Consider the following 3740-nt stretch of genomic DNA (forward strand, 5'->3'; position numbering starts at 1 on the left):
ACTCATCACTAGCTTGGCTAGGGTAGGAAAAATTATAGTTTGTAGCTAGTAGGACAAAAAGGCAATTTGGCTATGTGGGGCTCATGGGTAGAATGAAATAAAAAGGGAATTGCCTCTCCTAACATGTGTCACCATCCACAGACCGAATGCATACATGTATTAAGAAGACTAGACTCGTGCTTATGCAAATTGATGTTACATGCCTTAAAGAGAGTACTACTCACATCCTAAATGAAACCGGTCATGAATGTCACCAGTTTATAAAGCTCTAATCTCAGAATGTAATGTAGCTTGCCGATATATGAGTCAAGTCTATTCGTTCAGATAAGAGAGAAACAAAAACTCGTAGATCATGCACATAATCATGCCAACTAAATGTCAAGAATATGCAAGGCTAAGGTAAGGATTCAATGTAGCGTCAAAGTTCAAACGTTCCGACTCAAATTAAACGTGAAATTTTTTGAAATTTATGTGATTTTTGAATTAAAAACAACAATGCATGCGAAAATAAATAAACGTGCAAGCGAAAATGCAAGAAACATGCAAAACAGATATGGATGCATACCTCCCCAAGCCAAACCGTACAATGCCCTCATTGTACCAAAAATAGGGAAAGAAATGCAAACTGGGGAGAAAAGGATAAGTGGAGTCGGAAAACTTACAAAACGTCGTGAAGAGGGACCTCCCCAAACCGACCATGAACATGGGAGGTCAAAGGAAGTCAAGCAGTAGCTCAACAGACGAAAAGTAGCAGCTGGAAGATGAAACTACTCGATCGAGTAACTTGGAATAGCTCGATCGAGTGAACTGGTGTCTGGAAGGACTCGATCGAATAAAATAATCACTCGATCGAGTGATCGTGGAATTGCAGCCTGTCGATCGAGTATATATATCACTCGATCGAGTGAATCTCATTTCAAAAGTGCTCGATCGAGTAGAAAAACTACTCGATCGAGTGGATACACCTGCAAAACACGCATCAAAAGCAAAGAGAATACATAGGGTGCATAAAACAGCGTCTAAAGTTCAACAAAAAGCTAAAGAAAAATAAAAAGTTCAACAAAAATACAATAAAACAGTCCGGGTTGCCTCCCGGAGAGCCCAAGTTTAAGAGGTCCCGCACGACCTTTCTGGCATCAATTAACTGGCGCATCAAGCTCGTCGAAGTACAGGACTTCAACACGATCGTCCGCTTCATTTGCCTCGTGATAATGCTTCACATATTGCCCATTCACCTTGAACCGGTTTCCCTCAGGGCTTTCTAGCTCAACGGATCCAAATTTGGTAACAACTGTCACCGTATAAGGACCACTCCACCTGGACTTCAGCTTGCCAGGAAATAATCGCAGTCGAGCATTAAACAACAGCACCTTTTGCCCAACATGAAACTCCCGAGGTATAATTCTTTTGTCATGTCATCTCTTCGTCTTTTCTTTATAAATGCGCGAGCTATCATAGGCATTAAGCCTAAATTCTTCCAACTCATCTAGCTGCAAAAGACGATTCTGACCACACAACTTTGAATCAAAGTTAAGCTCACGAATTGCCCACCAAGCCTTACACTCCAACTCAACAGGTAAACGACATGATTTCCCATAAACTAACCTATAAGGTGATGCACCAATTGGTGTCTTAAAGGCAGTTCTGTAGGCCTATAATGTGTCTTCTAATTTAAGACTCCAGTCTTTCCGTGATTTAGAAACTACCTTAGACAAGATCTCTTTCAGCTCGCGATTAGAGACCTCTACCTGACCACTAGTTTGGGGATGATACTCCAAACCACGCCGGTGTTGAACACCAACTTTAGACAGAATGGAAGTTAGTTTCTTTTCTTTAAAGTGCATTCTCTCATCACTAATGACGACCCTAGGGACACCAAATCGAGGAAATATGACCTTTTTAAACATTTTTATCATGGTCTTGGTATCACAATGAGGTGAGGCAATTGCCTCAACCCATTTCGACACATAATCTACAGCCACTAAAATGTACCTATTACCTTTACTAGACGGGAAAGGTCCTTAGAAATCAATGCCCCAGACATCGAAAACCTCAACCTCTAAGATACCATTTTGTGGCATCTCATGTCTCTTTAAAATGTTCCCTGATCGTTGGCAGGCATCACAAGCTGAAACAAAAGACTTAGCATCAGCAAACAAAGAAGGCCAAGAAAAACCGGATGAAGTACCTTAGCCACGGTGCGCGATGGACCGTGGTGACCACCATAGGAAGAGGAGTGACAGCCTTCCAGGACTACTTTGGTCTCCCACTGCGGAATACACCGTCTGTAGAGACCGTCTGCAAATTCCTTAAATAAATAAGGATCGTCCCAAAAATACTGCTTAGCGTTATACAAAAAACGCTTCCTCTGCTGATGAGAAAGGTCAGGCGGCAGCTTGCCACTGACAACGTAGTTAGCTATATCTGTATAACAAGGCTCTTGGTTAACAATAGACGATAATACAGCAAATAAAGAATCATCAGGAAAAGAATCATCAATAGGTAAGGAATCTTCCCCTTCTTGTCGCGACAGTCGCGATAGATGATCAGCTACAACGTTCTCAGCTCCCTTCTTATCTTTAATCTGCAAATCAAACTCCTGGAGAAGGAGTATCCATCTCAATAGTCGTGGTTGGGCCTCCTTCTTAGCAAGGAGATGCCTCAAAGCTTCATGGTCAGCAAAAACAGTAACTTCTGACCCAATCAAATAAGAACGAAATTTCTCTAAGGCATAAACTACAGCTAGCAGCTCTTTTTCAGTGGTTGTGTACTTCACTTGAGCCTCATCCAGAGTTCGGCTCGCATAGTAGATTGCATTTAAAGCTTTGTCTTTCCGTTGGCCTAGCACCGCTCCTAGTGCATAGTCACTGGCATTACACATTATCTCAAACGGCAAGTCCCAGTCGGGAGGCTGTATGATCGGCGCAGAGACCAAAACCTGCTTTAACCTGTGAAAAGCAGAAAGACACTCATCAGTAAACACAAAAGGGGCATCCTTAAGTAGCAGTTGTGTAAGTGGTTTAGCAATTTTTGAGAAATCCTTGATGAACCGGCGATAAAAGCCGGCGTGACCAAGGAAGCTTCTCACTCCCTTAACATTAACAGGAGGAGGTAATTGCTGAATCACTTCCACTTTTGCTTTATCGACTTCTATTCCCCTATCAGAAACTAAGTGCCCTAAGACAACTCCCTCGTTGACCATGAAATGGCACTTCTCCCAGTTAAGCACGAGATTAACCTCAATGCAGCGCTACAACACTTTATCAAGGTTAGACAGACAGTTAGAAAAATCACTTCCATAAACGCTGAAATCGTCCATGAAAACTTCCATAATAGACTCAATATACTCTGAAAATATCCCCATCATACACCTTTGGAAGGTGGCAGGGGCATTACATAAACCAAAAGGCATCCTGCGATAAGCAAACACGCCTTGAGGACAAGTAAATGTAGTCTTAGCTTGATCGTGCAGGTGAATAGGGATCCGAAAGAACCCTGAATACCCGTCTAAATAACAGAAAAACTTATGAGAAGCTAACCTTTCTACCATTTGATCAATAAAAGGAAGGGGAAAGTGATCTTTCTTGGTGGCGGCATTCAGCTGTCTGTAATCTATACACATCCGCCAACCAGTCACTACTCGAGTGGGTATTAACTCATTTTTGTCATTCTTAACCACGGTAGTCCCTCGTTTCTTCGGGACTACCTGCACTGGACTCACCCATTTAGAATGACCAACA

The sequence above is a fragment of the Silene latifolia genome, chromosome 1, assembly GCF_048544455.1.
Source record: "Silene latifolia isolate original U9 population chromosome 1, ASM4854445v1, whole genome shotgun sequence".
Taxonomy (NCBI): Eukaryota; Viridiplantae; Streptophyta; class Magnoliopsida; order Caryophyllales; family Caryophyllaceae; genus Silene; species Silene latifolia.